The sequence below is a fragment of the Pelodiscus sinensis genome, chromosome 10 (assembly GCF_049634645.1).
Source record: "Pelodiscus sinensis isolate JC-2024 chromosome 10, ASM4963464v1, whole genome shotgun sequence".
NCBI classification, from domain to species: Eukaryota; Metazoa; Chordata; order Testudines; family Trionychidae; genus Pelodiscus; species Pelodiscus sinensis.
In genome coordinates, this window is record NC_134720.1 from 54,567,145 (window position 1) to 54,588,874 (window position 21,730).

General features: G+C 56.5%; 1 long non-coding RNA gene across 6 annotated transcripts in view; it reads left to right on the forward strand.

Annotated features, from left to right (window-relative positions):
- The window catches only part of LOC142830822 (uncharacterized), a 74,275-nt gene that overhangs the window by 36,313 nt on the left and 16,232 nt on the right, over positions 1–21,730 (forward strand). The window contains exon 4 of one of the 6 annotated variants that reach the window (XR_012906339.1): positions 13,556–13,671. The exons of the other annotated variants lie outside the window; for them this stretch is intronic. This is a non-coding gene — a long non-coding RNA (uncharacterized LOC142830822). Of the gene's footprint in view, positions 1–13,555; positions 13,672–21,730 lie in introns of those variants that run through there. 6 annotated transcript variants of the gene reach the window in all.

The following is a 21,730-nucleotide window of genomic DNA, read 5'->3' on the forward strand; positions in this document are numbered from 1 at the left end:
TCGCCAGGTGAGTCTGGAACTTTAAAAACGACGAGCCGTCCTGTGGCACGTTAGAGACTCACCAAAGAGAGAGAGTCGTGAGCTTTTGTGGGCAAAACCCACAGCACCCGCTTCTGTCTGCTATAAATAACTTGTTTGCTGTTAGTCCTACTCCAGCTGCTTGCCTGAGGACGTGGGCTGTGCCCACGGAAGCTCGTGAGTCTCTGTATTTTGCTTAGGCTCTAAGGGGCCACAGGACTGCTCCTTGTTCCCACGGACATCGCGGGGTCCCCCGACGGTGGCGTTCCAGTGACGGGGGAGGGCTCAGCGTGGCCGCTCTGCGTGTGGAGCTGAGGGAGGGAAAGGGGTGTTAGCTCGCACAGGCGGGGGGCTTGTGTGTCGCAGCTCAGTGATTGTGATTTAAACACCGGGGGTGCATCTAGACTGGCAAGATTTTGCGCAAAAACTTGCCAGCTGTCTACACTGGCTGCTTGAATTTGCGCAAGAACATTGACGATCTCATGTAAGAATTCAGGGCTTCTTGCACAAATACTCTGACGCTCCCACTCAGGGATAAGCCCTCTTGCACAAGAATACTTGCACAAGAGGCCGGTGTAGACAGGCACCTTCATTTTTTGCACAAGAAAGCCCAATGGCTAAAATAGCCATCGGAGCTTTCTTGCGCAAAAGCGCGAGTATACTGGGCACGGATGCTTTTGCACAAAAGCATCCGTGCCAATCTAGGCGCTCTTTTGCGGAAATACTTTTAACAGAAAAAATTTTCCATTAAAAGTATTTCCGCAAAATCATACCCGTCTAGATGCAGCCCGGGAGTGGCTGGGGCCAGCTGCAGGGGGCAATGGCGGACAGGTGCCAGGGCAGAGGAGAGTCGGACCTGGGCAGCGGGCGGCTCGAGAGATGAGGCGGCCCCTGACATGCAGGGGGCCCAGCTCCCTCGTTATTCTGCAGGGAAGAGACCTCGCCCCTTTTCTCAGGTGAGGCCACATGTCCTCAGTGTTCTGGCCCCATTTTCCACAGGGCCTGTGGGGTGGGGCTGTCCCAGTTCATAGCGTGAGCGCCGACAGCCTGGGGTCTCTCTCCGGCCTGGCAGCACCTCTGGGCTGGAGCGCAAACCCCTGACTCCCCCCACACCCCTCTGGTTTGTGCTGCGTCCCCCTGCCAGAACTGCCAGTGGCTTGCAGTGCACAGCTCCCTCACACCCAGCCCGGGCTCCGTGCTGGGCGCTGGCTCTCCAGCCCACTGCCAGGGGGCGCGGGACAGAGCTCCCGGCTCGGCAGTGTCAGGCTCTGACGTCGGCAGCCAATTGCCAGTGAGGGGCTGCCGGGTTAATACCCTGCCGGGGGGTTCGGCCGGGCGGGAGTAGCTTTGGAGTGAGCGAAGCCACGTTTGTTCTTGCCTGCCAATGGAGCTTTGAGCTGGAAACTTCCGGTGCGGCTGCCCCGTCACCTGGTTCTGCGAGACCCTTTGTCACTCTTGGCAGTCACCTTCGGACTAGTCCCTGTCCACCCCTTTTCCAGAACATTTAGGAGAAGTTTGACAGCAGTGATGCAAATGCAGATCCCTGCAGCACAACACTCACTCCTACACACCCCCGCCCATCTGTGGAGTGGAGTATCCGGCCAGCAATGTTTTCATGATGCTCTAACGAGCCTTCAATTACCTGAATAACCAGCCTTTTGTTACTCTTAATCACCCTGCCCCTCCCTCTGTGTATAACAAACTCCCTGCCCCAAAAGCAAAGCTGGGAGCAGCCCAAACTGTCGCGTTTAAGAACTGGCTCAGGGCCAGGGCATGGGCTTTTAGCAGCCCCCCAACCATCAAATCCAGGGGGTCAAACTCCGGAGGGGGGCTGCTGCCCCCGATTGGAAATAGACAGGAAAATGTCTATTTAGTCACAGCCGGGTTTTCTTTGCGGTGTTGTCTGAGTAAACGTCTCTGCGCTAAGTCCATGTGCCCCTCCCCATACACTGCTTTTTAAGCTGTAGGTCAGAGATACCATTTTCTCTGGGTTTTAAGCTGTCCTTTTCTCAGTTGCTCTGTAAAACCCAGCGACCACGTCTGCTGTATCACGCATACCATGTTGTGTGGTTAATAAAATCACCCTTTTGCAGGCAGTGATTTGATTCTTGTGTCCTGGAAGGTGACAGGAGGGCTTGTCTGTCTGCCTGGCACTGCGAGTCAGCGATCAGAGACTGCCGTCTGTCTGCTCTTTCTCTTCAGGCTCTCGTGTGGTGGACGAGCTCGGGGTGCCCTCTGGAAGACGTTCAAGTGCTTCCTTCCTGGGTCCAAGAAGGGGGTTTTCACGTAATGGTGGCAGCTACCTCCCAAGGCCAGGGAAGCTGTGACCGGGGCAGTTTAAGCAGCAGGCCAGGTATTTGAAGGTCTCTTGCAGGCCCCCACCTTGCACTCGGAGTGGCTGAGCAGGGAGCAGCCTGACAGGGTGAGAGCGCCTCTGCTTTCCCCTGGCCTCTGTCCGACAGGCTCGGGGAGTGAGCTGCAGCTGCCTGCAGAGGGGAGGTTTCTGGGTAGGATCCCGCTGAACAGTCAGGGACTGAGTCTAACACCTTGCTCTTGTGGCCGCAGTGCAGAGGCTCCGTCTCTCGGATGGTGCAGCGGAGCACAGCCCGATGGAGGGAGTCAGGGGAGTGCAGGAAAGGTGGGTTCCCGGCGTGTGTCTCTCTCTCCAGGGGGAGATGTGTCAGTATCTCAGAAACATGAGCATTTTCATCCTTATTGCAATGATTCATCCCCTCTGCTCTTACGGCCCATCCAAGTGCATTAGCGCCGTCCCCTCCCCCAGCCTTTCAAACGGCACCTCGCAGCCGCATTAGTAGATCGCAAATGCAGCATTAAGTCTGCAGGAAGATTGAAGAGCCACCGCCGGGTGACACATCACACCATAACACAACGGGAACGTGCTCGCTGGCTGAGATACCAGCACCCGCACTCACTTAAACCGAGATCTGTCTAAGAGCCTCATTTATTGTCACCAGTGAACGCCCATTATTCAGTCTCCCGTCAGGAGAGGAGACTAGACTAGTCCCCGTCTCCCTCTCAGCGCTCGGGATGAGTTGCACACGCCGCAGGGAAACGGTTCAGTCCCCACCAAATCCCTTTTCACCAACACGGGGGGAGGGAGGACGATTTGCTAAGAAGAGAAGTTTTCATAAAAGTTCAATTTTACAAACACTAAACAGTTCCCCCCGTTTGACCTGGCAGCAGCCCTTAGTAAAAGGGCGAGGGAGGGTCTGTCATTAGTTGGGACTGGCCCTGCCTAGAGCAGGGGGCTGGACTTGATGCCCTTCTGAGGTCTCTTCCAGCTCTATGGTTCTATGATTAGCCATGTTTCGTTAATGATTGACAATGAAATGGCTGTAGTCTCTCGTCTCTGGCATCCCGCTCTATGCGTGTGAGACTCAGACTTGTTGCTTTCTAGTCGACATGCTGCTGGGTCGCTCTACTTTGCGCACAGATAGTGAGGGGGTAGCGGCCCAGAGGTGCAGCATGAGGCGCAAGCAGAGGAAGGGAGCTGGAATCTGCATACAGGGGGTAGGATGCGCACAGTAAGGTTCCTAGGCAAGTTTTGCAAGGCCTGGAGCCAGGGGAGGAGGCCGGCCTGACAAATGTGGTTCAAGGAGGTGGCCGAGTGACCAGGCATAAGAACATAGGAACGGCCGTACTGGGTCAGACCAAAGGTCCATCTAGCCCAGTATCCTGTCTGCCGACAGTGGCCAGCACCAGGTGCCCCAGAGAGGGTGGACCAAAGACAATGATCAAGCAATTTGTCTCATGTCCTCCATCTCCAGCCTCTGACAAACAGAGGCCAAGGACACCATTTTATCCCCTGGCTAAGAGCCTTTTATGGACCTAACCTCCATGAAATTATCTAGCTTCTCTTTAAACAGCAGCAACGTGGCACCTGTGTGAAGCCGGACGCCTGCTGCCCAATGACTCTTGTGTATTATTCACGGATCACGGTGATGTGCTCCTATGGTGCTTTGCACAAGGAGAGAATGCATGCACGTTGAGGGGCTGTGACAGGCCTCTGCCCCACACTGCGAGTTGCTGCCACTCGGCACGTTGCAGGGTTGGGCCCTTCATCCAGAATGTCTATGTGGCCCAGGACGAAACAAAGCAGCAGCCTTCGCCTCGCTCAGCCAACCCGTCCGATGATAACAAGGCTGGTCTTTGGAGCCCGCAGGCAGCCCGCATGAGCCCCGTCTTGGTGTCTCACCTGGCGTGGGTCTCCTTCCTGCACCTCGTCGTGTGCACTAGCTCCTCTGTCAGCCCCTGGGATGTCTGCTGAGGCCCCCTGAGCCAGGAGAGGCCGCCAGCCCCTCTCAGCCTTGTGTCACGTGCCCCGCCCATGGATTGTCACAACCCACGTTCCCTTTGTGTAAGACTCGGGCTGTGCGTGTCCATGCGTCCCTTGGTCCCAAAGGGCTGCTGAGTGTGAACGAGCCCCCAGACGGCCCTGAGGGAGTTGGAGGGGGCTCAGGACCATTTTACAGACGGGGAGACCGAGGGTTCGGCGGGTGGAGAAAAACGTTTTCAGAAGCGGCCACTGATTTGCAGGACTTCCCTGCTGTATGCCCAGCTGGAGGCCCCCAAGGGAGCCCCCTGGGGGAGCTTGGGGCTCCTCTACACCTCCGAAAATCCATCCAGTGGTGTCCCAGAAGCGCCCCCTCGCTCGTACCCATTTCCGAGCCTGGCGGCCTTCGCAATGTGCCCGAGAGCCAAGTGTGACTCTGCTGTGGGAACGGCACCAGCATCGGCACCTTGCCTAGGTCACGCTTCTCCAGCCGTCGTTCCCACAGCTCTCCAGCAAAGCTGAGATCCCCTGACATCTCCCGGCCGCGGGACGGAGGGAGCCAGAGGGTCCCCAGGGCCGCAGCAACCCACCCTGTGAAGCCCATGGCCGCCTCAGTCCCAGGCCAGAGCGCCGAGGCTCTTCCGACTGCTGCCGAGCGGATGAAAGGAAGTGCAGTTGTGTGGCCCCTTGCACGCTCCACGTGCTGCTGAAGCTGCAGGGTAGACAGAATAGGAGAAGATTCACTGTGGCTGGGCTCCTTGCAGATGCCGGTTCCTGATCTCCAGTGCTGAGGGACACAGCACATTCCCCAAGCCAGGCAAAGCCTTTCCCCCGTGTTTCGCAGTGCAAACGTGCACTGTATCTGCAGCTCAACAAGGAAGTGGCTGGGTTTTGAAATCCGGTGTGCAAACAGCCCTGCGGCCTTGCTGGGAGACCAGGCGGGGGAGCAAATTGGGAAGTGTCAGAGCGTGGCGGTTTCAGACTCAGCGTGGGCAACCAGCTCTTTTGAAGTTGAGAGAACCAGCGAAAGAGAATGAGATTCACGTGGCTGATCTCCGCTTGTTTCAGTTCATCATCTCGCTTGTGGGTTTGGGCACAACTGTTTCAAATCAGCGCTGTAAGCAAAAAGCGCAGAGCTTGGTACTCGGTCCTGGTGAAATCAGCAGATTCGTTGAAGTGACTCAGACAAATCCAGAATTATCATGAAAATCAATTTGAAGGGACTTTGTTCATTGCTACCCAGCTAGTAAAAGCAACGCCCCGGCCTGCAGATCTAGCCAAAACAACAAGACACTGTTCTGCAAAAAGCCGAGGAGCAAATCACTGGAGATGCCGAGAAGAGACGTAAATGTAACTTCAGCCATGTGCTATAGACATTGATCTCAGGAAGCTGGGAGAAAGTTCTGAGTTTTTGTGAGAGCCCACGAACACGTTCAGGTCTCTGTGTGATGCGAAGAACACTGCAACCTTTTTCCAAGGAGTAACTGGGAAAACGTGCTCCATCACCAGCATTCGGCTCTGGTGAGTTCTGGTGGCTGTCCTGTGGATGTAGCGGGGTCTGACATGGTACCTGAACTCCCAAACCTTTCTGGTGTTTTGCTGAAGCCTGTGGATGCAGTTGAGGCGTGTCGATTCATTTTTAGGAGATGTTTGTCAGCCGTGAAGCCAAACGCGTGGATTGCTCTGAGTGCTTCTCACAACTTCACGCACAGAAAGAAGTTTCTCAAAGCTTACATTCCTAAAAACGTCTTTGAGGTCTACCAGTCTGCAGAACATTGGGTAGCATGGCGGCAGTGATATTAGCAAGACACTGGAGTTCAAAGTTGTGACAGGAATTTGTCGACGGAACGCTCTATTATTCAGCATAACCAAGGGAAGAAAAACTGTTTTTTCAGTAGTTAGCCACCAACAGGAACCAAATGCAACAGGCTTTCAATGTGTGCGTTTGGTTAGTGCTGAAGGTCTTTGCAGACAGTTACTGGTTGTGCTTTTGTATCCGTCATTGTTTGCATGCTTTGATTCAACTGATTCAATAGTATTACTGGGAAGGGCCCCCGCAATGGGCCCCCAGAGTTCTTGCTCCCGCACGGCTGGGCAGGAAAGAGGACGAACAGCCAGGGCGGGTGGCCGTCCTGCAGCCATGCCCGCTCTAGCAATGCGGCTTGTACTGCCGGTTTCCCAAGCAGCCTAGAATTTGACACCCTTAGCTCTCAAATCGCTTCTGATTTCCTCTCGCACGTCACCATTTGATCCCCCTTCCTCCCTGCGAGAGGGTCCCTGGAACGCAACCTGGCTGGGGGGCTGCTGAGCCCTCCCCACCCACCAGCCTGGGCTGTGCTCGCACCGGGACGCTGATGTCCAGCTACCAGCCTCCGACAGGCGTTGCGTTTCCACACGATCTCCCAGCTACTCGTGGGCCGCCAGCAGAGGCTCCAGCCAGTTCCCACGTGCTTCCCAGTCTGAGCCCCAGGGCTGAACCATCTTGCACTGGTCAGAAACCTCCCTGGTGTAAGCGCCTCACTTAGCTCGCCAGGTCTTCCTAGGCAAAAGGAACGGCACCCGCCTTTGCAACCCGAGCAGATTTCAGACAGACTCCCTGGGGAGGGTAAACCCCTAAAATACGTGGCAGGCCCTTGCTGTGAGCGGGAAGGACAGACGGGTACTGGAAGTGGTAAGTGGGAGGCAGACAGGTCCAAGTTAGTGACCTTAAGAAATCAATGTAGAAACATGCACTCTAAGTCCTAGATGTGTAGACGAAGCAAGAGTCGGCTCGTACAGGCGTTCCTCCCCCGAGAAATGGTACCAGCACATCACAGGCTGGAACCAAACTCCCTCAATCCAACGTCACCGTCTTCACGGCACTCCCTCCAGGTTTTGGTGAGTCTCTGAGCTGCCACAGGACTTCTCGTCGGTTTTCACGTCACACGGCGACCCCGCTAAGTCGTCTTCTGCCAGCAGGGAGGGGGCGAGGTGATGACATCACTTCCCCTCCATTATTCTTCCTTCCTGCTTGCTGGATGGCTCCTTGCTGTGAGGAGGGGGCCAGGCAGACTCCATTGCGTCCCTGCCCCCTCTAAGGAGTCTCTGGCACCGTGGACGCTTTTTTGGATGGGTGCTGATGAGGCATTAACGCCACCTGGCTACTGGTGGCTCTTCCTTTGTTGTAACTGACAGGCTGGCTGTGGGTGTTTGTCACGCAGATAGCACTACCCTCTAGCCTCCTGTACAGCGACGGTGCTGGCGATCCAGCCGGGCGTTCGTGTTCCAAACATTGAGATTTTAAAAATGACTCCTCACAGGCCTTCTGTGTACCCCGCAGCTCCTCACCGTGTCCCCGTGGTGACTAGGGGAGCTCCGAGATGTTCTGGGAGGCACCGAGTGCCGTGCGCTCGCTCCCTGGAGTCGAAGGAATCCAGACGTTGGCAGCAGTAACAGAGAAGTCTCGTCCGGCGTTTGCGTTCGCTCCACGAGAGGGACGGATGAACCTCAGGAACTTGGGAAATTGACTTCAGTTAAAGTATCAAAACGCTGGAAGTTTCTCCAGAACTTTCCCGAGCCTTTCAAGCCTGCAAAGCCGAGCAGGATCTCTCACAAGAATAGACTTTCCTGGTCAATTTTCAGCTATCCCTGCTTTGGGAGCCACCAGGAAAGAGCAGAGGACTTTACATGGGATATTCCGATGAGTGTCCTTCCAGGCCTGGCTGGAGCATTCAGAGGGTGGGCAGAGTTAACCCAAATGTGTCAACCCTCCAAAAAGGCTGGTCTGAATTTCAGGCAAAGGTTCAGGCAGGCCCCTATTTTATCCGAACCCTTCTGCACACCTCTGATTAGTAACGGTTGGACAGGCACGTAACACACCTATTCAGCTAGAAATGGGTCCAAGCTGGACAGGCCAGTGGGTGTCATATCTGGGGTTTGCCTCTGCCCTCCTAGACACAGGGATCCAGAAGCAGTATCTGGGTGTGAACTCAGCCAGAAACTAGGAGTGCTTTGATCTGGGGGTCTGAGTGCCCCATTCCCATGGGCTCTGTGGATGCTCTCACCCTAGGGCTCGGCTGGCAGCATTGCCGTTTTTGCCTTTCTACATTCCCGTTCATTGTCCATTTCTTAGCTATCTGCACACACCTCCCTCCCCCATGTTCTTCAGGGCCGTTGTGTTGTGTGTACTGTGCTGCATTGCGGTGTACAAACGCTGCCTTGTATTGCCACACTCCAGCTTCCTCGTCAGTCCATGGCCAATCTAAACGCGCAGCCCCCAGACCTGTGAGAAACTGCCCGCAGGCCCAGTCCTACAGCCACTCTCAGGCTGGCACCCGAACGCCTGTGTGCGCTGGGCAGCCCTGGATACAAACGCCGCCCATGGAAGTGTCGCTGTCCGTTCCCACAGGCCAGCGTCAGCTCCGCGATGGACAAGAACGTTTCACATGCGGGGTTTGGAGGCAATGGAATCCCAAGGCTGCGGTCGCCATGGCGACTTCCTGAGATGTGTTCCTCTGTGCACAATGAAGCTGTGGTGAGGAGGTTAAGGGACAGTCACTCAAACAGCAGGTATCTTGACTTGACAACCCGCATCTCTCCACTTCCTGTAGGGCAAATAAAGAGATGGGCGATATGGTGACTGGTCCGGATACATCACCCCGGCTGTGTGTCCTCTCCAGAAACACAAATCTCTCCTACCTTGAAATGATGGTGACAGGCGTCCTCCTCAGATTGCTGGCCCCTTGGATTTATGGGATGAAGTCGTTAGCCATGTATTATGGAGAAAACCGAACGCATCAACCAAGGTAGCGCAATAGCTTCGCTGTTCAGCTAGCGCTAAACGCCGTGTTCTCCTCTCGCTGGGTCGGACAGTGCGGCGGGATCAGAAGATGGGTAAGAGGGAACCTACGCAAGAGGCGATGTTGCCCCGGCGCAGGGCCTGCGGGATAATCCCGTCGTTAGAATGGGCCTGTGGAGAAGAGTCCTAATCTCCGAGTGTCAGGCTCAGGCAGGTGCCTTTGTCTCTCTGCTAACTGGCGTTATGCCGGCGAGGGGATCTTTGAGCAACAAAGCCCTTGGGAGACGGCAGCTGGGCCAAGCCAGGCTCTGCCCTAGATCTTGTGTCTGTTAATTTGGAAGGACAATTGTCAAGCCCAAGATTGAAACCGATTCCATCCCTCCTGCCCCACCCCCTCCTGCCCAGAGGAAGGATGAACCCAGCAAGCCTGGGAAATTCACTCCTACGTGGCGTGGGCGAAACGGGGCGAGCACTTGGTGGGAGAACTGGCAAGAAGTCACCTGACCTGGCCAGCTCTGAGACCAGGCCGCACATTCGGCGCATGCAGAGATCTGTGGGCCCAAGCCAAAACGGCTGGTTCGGAGCCCCGAGCGCCGGGGAAGCTCCAGGATGTTCAGAGTTCAGGGCTGGGGTCCCACTGTTGCAGGGACAGGGACTGGCTCTGGGCCCACATTTCCCCTTCTCTCAACGTTCCAGGTTCTGGCCCATGTACGGTGTAAACCCTGCTGCTTCGGATCTTCACGGATGAGCAGACAATGGCGTAGAGAGCACGTGTACAAAGTCTGTGGACGATACCAAGTGGGGAGGGGTGCAAGTGCTTTGGAGGACAGGACTGAAATTCAGAATGATCCAGACAAACTGGATTTACTGTCCCTTTTTTGTCTTTGCTTCTGTAGGCCAGAGGGTACCACTGTCCATCCGGTAGCATCTGTCATCCGCGGATAACAGGAACCTGTAAACAACTACTCTTTGGGGGGCTGACGCCGGGCCAGCCGAGCCACTCGCATGCAGGCAAAACATCCATTGAATCCATCGCTCTGCGAGAGGGACGCTTTCGCTGCATTGTCTTCGGGGTGCTGCAGGAAGAAAGGCTACGAGTGAGTGTCCTGGCGAGGTTGTGGCCTCCATGAGATGGAACCTTTTTCCTTTTCCTTTTCTGGTGTGAGATCCTGGATGCAACTTGGAACCTGTTCTCCCTCCGGCTGGTTCTCCCAGCTGGTTCTACCAGTTAGTTCTCCCTCCAGCTAGTTGTCCCGGCTGGTTCTCCCTCTGGCTACCCTTTCCAGCTAGTTTTCCTGGCTAGTTCTCCTGGCTTAGGCAAGGTCAAGGCCTATAAACAATTACCTACAAAGGAAGCCTACAAAACTCCAGCTGAATCTGATGGGCATTTTGCCAGGGTGGAGACTTCATGATTGGACCTGAATTATTTCACCTTAGCAAGGGCGGGTTTTTTCAGCCTGATGATGAATGGCTCCAAAGTGGGGAGAAGGTAAGAGGAGAAAACTTGAATGTAATGACGTGAACGACAAACTTTATTACGGTGATTTTATAGCGGAAAATATCTCACAATCTTCATCACATAACAATGTCCCGACAGACATGATGTCATTGCGGCTTGAAAGGTGTTTGAGTTGGAAAATCTTTCCAGCAGTATTAGAAGGGGGCTGTATAAATGATTAATAAGATTTATACATGTGATTTATTATCTGAAAATAACATGCACATTATGTACAGAATACACTTGGAAGGGCTGATTGTATATATTAGGGTTACAGGTGCTATATTACTAGACATTTATAAAAATAAATATGATTAACTTTAAAAGAAAAACATGGCATGTAGAAAGAACTTCATATGTTTGTATACCTGTGTCCTGATGGATATATTAGAAAAGAAGAAAGTGGCTTGGCTGAATTTTATTTTGGATGAAATTTGATTAATTTTTTGAAAAATTAATGTTACTTGTTTTCCCCTGTGCGTATTTCACCTTCCCCAAATTTTGGCTCTATCTGTCCAAATTTGAACTGTGTTTTAATTGTAGGTCTTTATCAGACATGCCCAATAGCTTCAATTGCAGTGTTTATTATTACAAATCTATGAATGCTTATCTAACACAAAATATCCAAATTTCATCCACATCTCATGGTTTTGGTCTCTGCCCAGAGGTGATGTTTTTTATAATTTCAGCAAAATCTTTTTAGCTGTTTCTGAGTTCTGTGTGTGCTTTCTTTGTAAAAATTCAAACATACCAAAAACCCATGTGTTCCTGGCAGGAATTTTGGACATGCATAACTTTACAATGCTTACACATAGTCGGTTTTGTTCTTCGCTTAGATTTTGTTCAAACATACCTTGTTTTGGAGATCTCTTGAGTCACAAACCAAACCAAGGCCATTGATTCAGAAGCTGAAAGTTGGAGACGCACACATTCAAATTTCCCTTTTCCCCCCCAGTCTATACCTTTGAAGGCTGAGGAGCCCCACAAATTTGGATTTTCAGTTCTTGTGTTGATATCACATGTTGGTTTAGCAATTCCAAGATATTGCAAATTCCCTTGAAGGAAAAGCCCATGGAATGTAAAAAGTATGAAACACATAGAGTTCTATAGAAATGACTCTAAACACCTATAGAACTTGAGAGACTGAGATCTCTTCTATGCACATTTTAAACCAGTATATAGGATTGTAAAGCAGATGTATAATTCTGTATCAAATCCATGTCAGCAGGCAGAAAACATTGATTCTGGTTCAGCCATTTCTTTACTACATACCATTGGGCAAGTCACCCGCCCAACTCTGGACTTGTCAATTGACACCCCATACCTGAAGCACCCTCTATTACTGGCCACTCGAAAATATTGGTCCCCGCTTGACCGAAACTCTGCTTTCAACCCAATGAATTGCTTCAGGTGAGTGGCGTGGAAGATGGAGATACTGCTGAGCTGTGGTTGTTTGGGACGTTGATGGATGAGGCGTTCCACAACTCAAAGCCCATTTTCGCCGTCACAAACAGGGCTGTGTCTCCAAAGAAGGCAGGCACCCCTGCCATGGGATGTGTGGATGTGAATCAAAGCAGACTGCGTTTTCTGGGTTATTCGGTCAAGTCCTTGGTCAGCTGGGTGCTTGGACCATTGATGTCCTACCACGGGTCTCTGGGCTCTCGCACCACAAGCCAAAAAATGTTTAATTTGTGTCCAAATCATGATATATTATTTAGGTCGTTGTGCATGGGAAGACCTGTGTTCCATCCAATAGAGTGGAACGCCCAAAGGAGCCCGTTGTCGTGGTGGATTTGGGGTGTGGACAGCCACGTTTGTGGCCCTGATTTGGCTGTGCTGGTAACGATCTGCAGGGTGGCATTGAGTCGCCAAGTGCCGTGTGGGAACTGGGTGCCCAGACGCAGAGCAGTGTTCTGGTGCGGAGTAGACAAGGGCTCCCAGGAGGAGGTCTACAGAGCTTTTGCATTGGCTTCCTGGGTCTTCCCTGTCCATTTCCGGATGCGATTTACACGCATTTTATTTTGCTGTGGGTCTTTTTCGGGCGCTGGTGATACGTGAGGCTCCAGTTGAACGTCAAACCAAGATAGTTTGGGCTGGGATCAAGTCTTCTCTCCTGAGTGCAGACGCTCCTGTGCATTTCGGCCCTAGTCCGCCTGTCTGCGTGGAATGCTGACACCACAGCCTAGCAGAGCTTGGTTTCAGATACCGTGTAAGAAACATTCTTCCATAGCTGCAGACCAGGTGGCATTTTTCGATAGTGGAGCCTTCCCACGCCGGTGCAGCCAGAGCGCTGACATCGGCACAGCCCGTTGCCAAGTGGCGCTTAAGGACGCTCGCTTGGGTAGACGTTAAACAGGGCTGCTTCTTGGGCAGAGCTCTGTGGCAGGCTGAGGTTGTGCGTGTGCCGCCAGCTGCCGTGGTGAGCAGGGAAAATGTGCCCCCAAAGGCGGGTGGAAATGCCTTGGAAGAATGGGTGGGAGGCCACCGCTGGCTCTCAGGAGAGCGTCACCCCTCCCTTTCCCCACACACAGCCTCCTAGGCAGCGGGGAAGCCGATGGTGGCGGCTGCAGGTGTACGGTTTCCCCGCAGCCCTGCCGCAGTGTGTCGGCGAGGCTGAGTGCGCGCTGGCAGCCTGCTTGGTCATTCTGCACCATTGCTCCTACCAGTGGCACAGCCCTGGCCAGAAGCAGCTCTCCGGGGCTGGTGTGATACAGCCAAGAGGGTGGGAGTTCCTGGTTGGCTTCCCAAAGGCCAGGTCAGATCTCTGTGACGGCCCTGAGGAGCGGCTGTCAGAGACCGTGCTGCCGGCCGGTTCCATCCCTCGGCTCCAGAGCTATTAAGGTACCCTGGGAAGACGCCCTCAGGCCCAGGGTTCCCTGGAGAAGGGCAGTGACGGGAGGAGGACATGGGCAGCAGGGAGCGCTCTGAGCATTCTGCTTCATGAACTCATCCCCTGTGACTTGTGCAGCCACAGAAGCCTTCTCGCCGATCTCGCCTGCTGAGCCTGCCGGAGGGGACGTGTCCCGGTGCATGCAGCCCAGGCTGGGGCGAGCGCGCCAAGTCCGGAGCTTCCGCCATCTCGGGCCTGTGAGGGCCCCGTGACTTGGCGGGACAATGCGCGGTTTGGGCCGGGCGCTTGGTGCTCCTCTCCACGTGTGGGGTCTCCTGCGGGGCTACGTGGACGAGTCTGGTAACAGTCAAAGTCAGGGGGCTTCGGCGGCACGACTGGGGCAGGGAACCTTGGACGGTCCCATGGCGTCTGGGCGATGGAGCGACTCCTGAGATCTCCGTCCCCGGAGGGAGTATCCGTGTCTGATGCTGACGAGGAGGCGGTCACCAAGCAGGCTTCTGGGGGCATGCTATGGGGGCCCGAGCTGCTCCGGAGGAAGGGACAGAGAGCTGGGTTGCAGCTGCTGGTCCAGAGAGCAATGTAAAGCACCTCCCGGCAATACTGGGCTTCCGGCAGCCCCACCACGTGTGCAGGCTACAGACGCCCCTGCCCTGCAGTGCTACACTGTGGGCAGGCCTGCCCATGGGGCAGAAGGAGGGGCAGTTGCCCAGGACTCTGACCCCTGCCACAGTCGCAGTGATCATCACTGCAACTTATTTAGGCCGCTTTTCCCTCACCGCAGCAATGAGAGTAACGCTGGGACGTTATCTCTGGCTGCTGGTTTTCAGGGGACTCGGTGGCGACCTGGGAGTCCGGGAGAAGCGGGCGTAACAAACGTACAATGTCGCTTTTTACCACCTCCTGGCTAGCGAGCACGTCTGCTGGGAAAAGTGAGACGTGCGGGTTCGCTAATGGCAATTCCTCAGCAAGCCCCGGGGCGAACTGAGCCTGGATGGGAGTTGGGAGGGGGACCAGCGAGGGTCGGGGCAATGGGGGGATGTGAATATGGGGGAAGCAGCCAGATCACTGCTGCACTCATAGGTGGGGGTGTTGGCCCCAAAAATGGAATAAAAGGGGGCCATGAGAGGTGTTGAATAGAAGCTCACTGTCTGCTAATCCTGTATACACTATTCGTGTGATTGTATAATGTCTGTGTGTGAAGTTGTAAGCATGTACTTTGTGTGGATAAGGAATATTTCTCTGCATGTGGTTTAGCATTGGGCAGGGCCCGGCCTGTGGACATGCTATTTAGCGAGGCCCTGTGGGACAATAGCACTCAATGGGCCAAGGACACACCTCAGGAATGAGGCTGACACCTATGGGCTACCAGCAGGGAACACAGGGATAGGCCGCTGGCCAGGTGACCTGCAGCAGCCAGGAAGAGACCAGGAAGGAGGGATAAATAGGCCATGTGGTGGTCTCCATCTTGGTTCTCAGCTCAGCACTTCATCCCAGAGGCAGCAGTACAGGGATCGAAGAGCCGGAAAGACCTGTGAACCCATCCTGGCATAGGATGTACAACAAGAACTTCTAAGCCAGCAACTATAACATCTCTGCTAGAGCCAGCATTGAGAACTGGAAGATTTGATGCATGTAACGTATGATACATTAACAACCTCACTCTCATGCTTTTCTTTCTTGTAGTAATAAACCTTTAGATATAGATTCTAAAGGATTGGCCCAGCGTGACTTGTGGGTAAGGTCCAGAGGGTAAATTGACCAGGGATCTGTGGCTGGTTTCTTGGGACCGGACAGGACTTGTTCGGGGTAGGTGGGATTGGGTGCTAGGACCCCCCACCGGTGTATGAGGCCCGGGGCCATCTGGGGCACGGATATTGCTGGGGTGTCAGAGGGGTTTTGCTCGGGAGGCTTCAGGCAGGCAGCTGAAGCGCTCTGTGGGACTGGTTTGTGGCCTGTTTGGGAAGGTCACCGGTCTGGGGGCTAGAGAGAGCCCCGAATTTGGCAATTTGCCCTGAGTGGATGCCTCAGCTGTGCCCAAACCGGCCCGGTCTGTCACAGGGGACAGATGCAGTTGCGGGAGGCACGGAGGGTCTGGAGTGTGGGGATGGGTCTGGGGCCAGGAAGGCTGCAGGATCCAGAGGCAATGGGGCGATGGAGGAGGCTGATGGATGCAGGGCTGGGGGAGGCATTGGGGCCGGAGCAATGGGGGGGGGGGCTGTTGCCTGTGAGAGCCCAGGTCAGTGCCTGCTGCCATACACCTGGGGCGAGGGGCTGGGACTGGGGCGAGGGGCTGGGCCACCAGTCAGGGCTGGGGGCAAAGCCAGTGGCGGTGGGTTAGTGCCATAGGGCAGAGCTCACCCCTGCAGTGCTGGGACTGGGGCCTGGAGCCCCATGGCTGAAGGCAGGGCTGGGGGGAGGTCGCACCTGAAACAGCAGGGCTGGGGCTTGATGCCCAAGTCCCCCCTGGAACCCAGCTCCCTCAGGCCCGTCACCTGATCCTGCCTCCAACTGCTCCAGGGCTGAAGCCTGAGCCCCACTGCCGTGTCCCCCCCTCTCCCGGGTGATACCTTGCTCCTTCGGCCTCATGCCCACCTGTCTCCAGCAGCAGGGAGCGTGGGGGCGGGGTCAATGCTTGGCTCCTCCCCCATCACTGCCCAGGAGGTCTGTGCTGTAGACAGTGGCGCCTCTAAGGAAAGGCCTCCTGCTCCCTCCTGGGGCTCTGCAGATTTCTAACCCGTCTGCAGGCTCCGCCCAGCCCGCAGGCTCCGCCCAGCCCACAGGCTCCGCCCACACCGAGAACAGGACTCTCCCTGCAGGCCCACAGGAGGCACTGACAACTCTAGTAACGTCTCCTAGAGCGACTAACTGCTGAACAGAAACGCGCTCCAGGGCCGGGGAGGGTGGTGTTTGGGAGGCAGAATTTCCCTGTCCCGACCTGACCCCTTGCAGCGTGTCCTGCTTATAACGTAGCATTTAGCTAAGGACCGAGAGCAGAAAACCAGGCTCCCGTGTCACACGGTGCTGCCTTCCGACCGCCCAGCTGAGCGGCCGTGAACTCGTGTCCCGGCGAGCGCTGCTAATGCTTTCAGGGAGGCATTTTTGGCATCTTCTGACACGTCTTAGTTATTAAAATAAAACTCAATGGAAAATGCATGTTGCCGCCTCCCCCATTGCCGGCGAGCAGATCTAATTATCCTTTTCAATAGCACTAATTGGGGCCTGTTCCTCTGCCTGGGAGGGGGTGGGTTGGCTGGCTGGGAAAGTGCTTTGACGTGCTGCCCTCTCTTCGGGGGGTACCGGAGCGCTTGGGCCTGGCGACGGAGGAGCTGGCCTTCGTCTTTGCAGATTGACCCAGCTGCGCGCTTGGCAGGATGCGGAGCCTTTGTCCGAGCCCGGCGCTCGGGGAGAAGTGGCTGAGCAGCTGCAGGAGACAGGAGCGGAGCGCCCTGTCGGATTCCACTGCCCACCGGGGGCCGGGCCAGCCACTCCTGGGATACCTGCTTCCCTTGGGGAGCCGCATTCCTGGAGCCAAGCGCTCATCAGGCCTCGGCATGGAACTCGGCTAATGAGTCTCCGGGATGAAGAGGCGACGGGCCCCGGGCCCCAGCGGCTGATCTCCCAGCCCGTGCTCTGCAGGGCGCTTGGGGCTGCATGCGAAGAGCCCAGCGTCTAGCAGGCGGCAGTTTGCCAGCGGGGGCCTTTGCCGCAGCAGCGAGTCCAAGTGAGCACGGCCGGGATTCGCGTCTGCTCTGCACCTTGCTCAGCTGAACCCGCGCTGCCCTGGGCTGTGGGAGGAGAGCTGCCGTCACCAAAGCCATGTTGAATGGCGCGAGTTCCCGTCCTCCCCTTCCATTTGTCAGGAAGCCCCCAGCAGCTCTGCTGGGCTGTGCCTGGGCCAGTGGCTCTCGGGGCCGGCCCGCGTTCCCTTTCCGAACTCGGCACCGCGGGAACGGTCTGCCGGCCTGCAGCAATTCCCCGGCTGCCCCCCGGCGAGTCCCCAATAGCATCGAGGGGCCAGTGATCCCTCCACCAGCCCTTTGAGAGCTGGGCTGCAAGTGCTCGGGGCACAGCTATCCCTTGCCGCCACCCTTAGTTACTCAGGCTCTGGAAGGACTTCGCCCGCCTGCTGCTTTCCAAGTGCAGAAGAGAGATAGTGATTGGCTCTGCTGCGACCTGACTCCTCTTTTCCAGCCTGTCCAGTGCTGGGCTCTGCCACTGGCAGGGTTTGCTTTGTCCCTGCCAGGCGTTTAAAGCACCTTCCTGCTGCCTTCGCACGGCAAACCCTGAATGAGCAGAACCCAGGAGAGCCCCTGGCAGGGTTGGGCCCAGGTGGCCAGTGCTCGGACTTGCCTAAGACGGCAGGGAACAAATTCTTTTCTGAGTTACCCACATGTAAATCCAGAGTCGCTGCATTTGACTTCCTTGGAGTGACTCTGATTTTACACTCACGCAGCCAACAGCCGACTCCAGCCCCTCGTCTCCATCTCCAGATCGTGGTGGCAATGCCGATTAAAAACCTTAAACGTATTTACAGCCGCAGCTTTTCATCCGCAGAACTCCGCCCGGTTCCAAGGGAGTGCCCTTACCAAGGCCGTGTCTCCATCTTGGAGCAGGGGACTGGTTCGAGCACGGAGCCGTAGGAAGCACTTTGTGGAGGCGTGGCTTGTTGCACTGCTTCTCGGAAACGTACTAGAGCCAGCAAAGAACAAGAGCAATTCTGGCCTTATTGACGTCAATGACAAAATTCCCATAGAGTACAGCGAGGCCAGAATTTCACCAGCGCTTCCTTCCAGGGTGGTTTAGGGAGCAGGAATTTGTGGATTCCAGTCCCAGTTGCTACATCTCTCTGTGTCCTTAGACGGGTTATTTATCGCTGCTCACTCCGAGCCTCAGTTTCCCACCTCTAGCGTAACAATGCAAGTGCTAACGTTTGCCCCTCTCTCTAGAGTATCCAGGAGCTGAATTCATTGAAACTGGAGCTAGTTAAAAGCAATTGAGACAATAATTCTTCAATGAATGTTGCTTGTCACGTTGCACAGTCTGTGACCCATATGCAGATTGCTGGCTGAATATTATTCACTGAATAAACGAACTGGCTGACAAAATTAATCCCAGGCTAATACATGTTCTGATGTTCGTCCAGCTCCGTTATTGCATGGCTCCCAAACTCGTCTCTGGGTTCGAGCTGCCCAGAGGTTTGTTGTTTGGTTCCAGTGTGTGGGGGTGGGGGGCCCATCCGGAGATCATTAAAGCCCTTTGAAGAGCTAGAACTAATTAGCCACAGTCCTTCTGTCTGTAGAATGTAGCCGAACATCGCCGGGAACAAGCTTTCTCACGCTTTCCGCTGCTGCTGGCGTCTGGCACGGCCGGACCCGCCCAGCGCGTCTCTGCCCAGCGTTTCCTGTGGCCGCAGCAGGAACGTGGCGCACAAGGGGGCAGCTCTGGCTAGGAACGTCACCGCGAGGGACACCCGGTGCCCCTTCCCGAGCCATGGGGAGGGGCACCACCCGGAAGGGCGGGAGGGGGGTCTCTGCCCACGCGGGTCAGAACAGGGCAAGGTCAGTCTGGCCAGCTCAGCAGAGTGAGGAATAGCAGCCCCCAAACGGGTTCAAAACTGGCCTCTAGTTTGGGCGCCTCCATGTTTGCCTCCTAGGCCTGAACGTGTCTGGTTCCAGATGGTCCCTCTCCTCCCACCTAGAGACCTTCCTGCAGCTGGAGGGAGCTCGCGTGGGAGCAGGGAGGGGGCCACAGGCGGGATCGTTTTCTGTTTCCGTTGCCTCCGCCTTCTCAGATTGTCTTTGTTCCAACCAGGTTTCCAGGCAAGTCCGGGCGGAGCCAGGCGGCCCCTCCCCTGGGTTACGGGTCTCCCCCCCGGGGGCTGGTCTGACTGAAAACGGCGGGTGGCGAGATTGCCGGGTGGGGGGGCTACAGCATTCTGGCACAGGAGGCTGATTGCCTTGCGAGGCCTCACATCCCTGTTGTCAGAGCCGTCCAGAGCCCGGAGCCTGCGCTCCAAGTTCCTAACCAGCCGCAGGAAAATCCGTTCCCAATGGAAGGCGGCTGGGCGTGGCCAGAGGTGGGGTCTGGAGGGCGCTTGCTTTGGAAGGGGGGTTGTTTTGGGGGTTTTCTTTAGGAAAACACAACGCCCAGGTGAAAAGAAAAGAGGCTGGAGAGACGTCAGAGCAGCCTGCCCCCGGCCCCTCCCCACAACGAGCATGGAGCGAGCTAAGGTGAGCAGCAGAGTGGGAAGTCGATGGGCAAGATCGCGGGTCCTTCTCCTCGGCACGACGGGCTATGCAGGTGCTGCAGGGCAGCACAGAAGTGTCTGGCACTTCGCTTTTTCCCTCCGGCCTGGGCCAGTATCGTAGAACTGTCGCGGCAGGGGTGAGCGTTTACCTGCACAGGTTTCCCATTGGTTCCCACGGGAACGTGTCTGCCCCGGCCGCGGGAAAGCGCCCGAGGTGCAAAGCTGGAGGCTGACGTCGCATCCCCTCCCGGGGGCTGTGCAATTGAGGGGACAGGCGAGCCCCTCGGGTCCAGGCAGGGACGTCCTGTGGGAGCCGGGGCCTGTTTCCAGCCTGGCACAGAACCCAGAGCAGTTTCGGGAGACAGGGCCCACCTGCTCACGCGCAGCTCAGGCGGGTTCCCCCTCTCTGTCCCGCAGCCCTGCTCCTGGGGTGGCTTCGCCGCAGGCTCTGCGCTATGACGGTTATTTGAGCTGATTCTAGCTTCACACGGCAGCGCCCACAGCGCGTCTCCGCTGAGACTGTCGGCGGTTACACGGTTACCGTTTTAACCGGCGTTTTACACCCCTCGTCGTCACCACGTGACAGTTACTGGGGGGACGGATCTCAGCAGCCCGCTCCGGCGTGGCCGTTACCCCAGCACCCCTGGCTGGCAGTCTCAGCGGAGGGCACTGGACCAGAAATGTGTGTCTCATTGCTTGGGGGGAGGGGTCATTCTTTCTGACTCTCCCAGGCTCCCTCCAGGGGAGCAATTCAGACGTTAACCAGGGCAGGGTGTGTCCTTGGGCATGAGCCACAGCACGGCAGGCTGCCAGCCACGGACCGCTCCCCGGAGCTAACTGCAAGGGTGACGATTGCTGCCGGGAAGGGACCTCGGGAGAGTATCACGGCCAGTCCCCTGCCCTCCCGGCAGGACCAGGCACTCTCTAGCCCATCCCTGCAGGTGCCTGTCCACCCTGCTCTCAGATCCTCGTGGCCCCATGGAGCTCAGGACTCTCCGACCATGGAGCGACAGTCCCTGAGCTGCGAGCTCACAGCGGAGGCCCCCACGCTGCCCAGACTCGGCGGGCTCCGGCGCATCCCCGTGGCTGTGGAGCAGCTCACGTCTCTGCAAGCTGCCCCACAGGGCCCTGCTCCAGCACGTTTCGTGGGCCTCCCGGCTGAGGGACGCTCTGAGGAGGGATCGGAGGGCGCGGTAGCAACTCTCCCAAGCACCAGAGGCTAGAGCCTGGAACAGGAATATGACTGAGGTGCCCAGAAGCCCCGGTCCTGCTGGGGGCCCATTGCCCCCACTAGGTGCTGTACAAATGCAAAGGGACACCCAGCTCCTTCCTCCCCAAGAGAGCTCCCAGGCTAAGCCAAAGCAGCAGCTCAGAGATTTCTCTGGCCAGTGAGAGCAGGGCCGCCAGGGTGGGCACTGTGCGCTCCAGCCACGCCGTGGGAACGAGTCGTGGGAACGCTCCCGGCCAGTAACAGCAGGGCCGCCAGGGCGGGCACCGTGTGCTCCAGCCACGCCGTGGGAATGAGTCGTGGGAACGCTCCCGGCCAGTAACAGCAGGGCCGCCAGGGCGGGCACCGTGTGCTCCAGCCACGCCGTGGGAACGAGTCGTGGGAACGCTCCCGGCCAGTAACAGCAGGGCCGCCAGGGTGGGCACCGTGCGCTCCAGCCACACCGTGGGAACAGGTTACAGGAACACTCTCGGCCGGTGAGAGCAGGGGCGCCAGGGCGGGCACCATGTGCTCCAGCCACGCCGCGGGAACGAGTCGTGGGAACGCTCCCGGCCAGTAACAACAGGGCCGCCAGGGTGGGCACCGTGCGCTCCAGCCACGCCGTGGGAACAGGTTACAGGAACACTCCCGGCCGGTGAGAGCAGGGGCGCCAGGGCGGGCACCATGCGCTCCAGCCACGCCGCGGGAACGAGTCGTGGGAACGCTCCCGGCCAGTAACAACAGGGCCGCCAGGGTGGGCACCGTGCGCTCCAGCCACGCCGTGGGAACAGGTCACAGGAACACTCCCGGCCGGTGAGAACAGGGGCGCCAGGGCGGG